This window comes from Brassica oleracea, chromosome C2 (genome assembly GCF_000695525.1).
Source record: "Brassica oleracea var. oleracea cultivar TO1000 chromosome C2, BOL, whole genome shotgun sequence".
NCBI classification, from domain to species: Eukaryota; Viridiplantae; Streptophyta; class Magnoliopsida; order Brassicales; family Brassicaceae; genus Brassica; species Brassica oleracea.
Window position 1 is genome coordinate 5,846,624 of NC_027749.1, and position 516 is coordinate 5,847,139.

The window sequence follows — 516 nt, forward strand, 5'->3', positions numbered from 1 at the left end:
TGGCCGAATTCATGTTTTCTCAAGGGCCTTTTGGTCATTTCATTATGAACGTTTTTACCTTTCAAAACCTATGTTTTAACTATCTTTTGTAGCCACCAGAGACCGGATCTCTTTGCTGAAGAACAACTAGTAAAACTTCTTTTGATTCAGATTTCATTGCTTTGATCTTGTGTTCTAGTTGATTTCTTGTCTATTTCTCTACATAATTAATCTGAAATCCAATATGGGTTTAAGAGGAATCATGGAGATTAGTGAGTAATCACTTTTTGAATTCATGGGTTAGGGAGATTAAGGGTGATTAGGTTAGTTCTAGGATGTTTTAGTGTAGATCATTCTTGTTCCTTGCTAGTAGAGTATTCATAATGCATCTTTTGAGTTGGCCACTCAAAAGCTGATCTTTAGGCATTTCTCACATACAAGGTGTTTGATGAAATGCCTGAGACAACTCTCCTAAGCTTTTAACATACTTTACCAAAGACATTTGTTGTTAAAGGTGTTAAGATAGCCAATAGACTT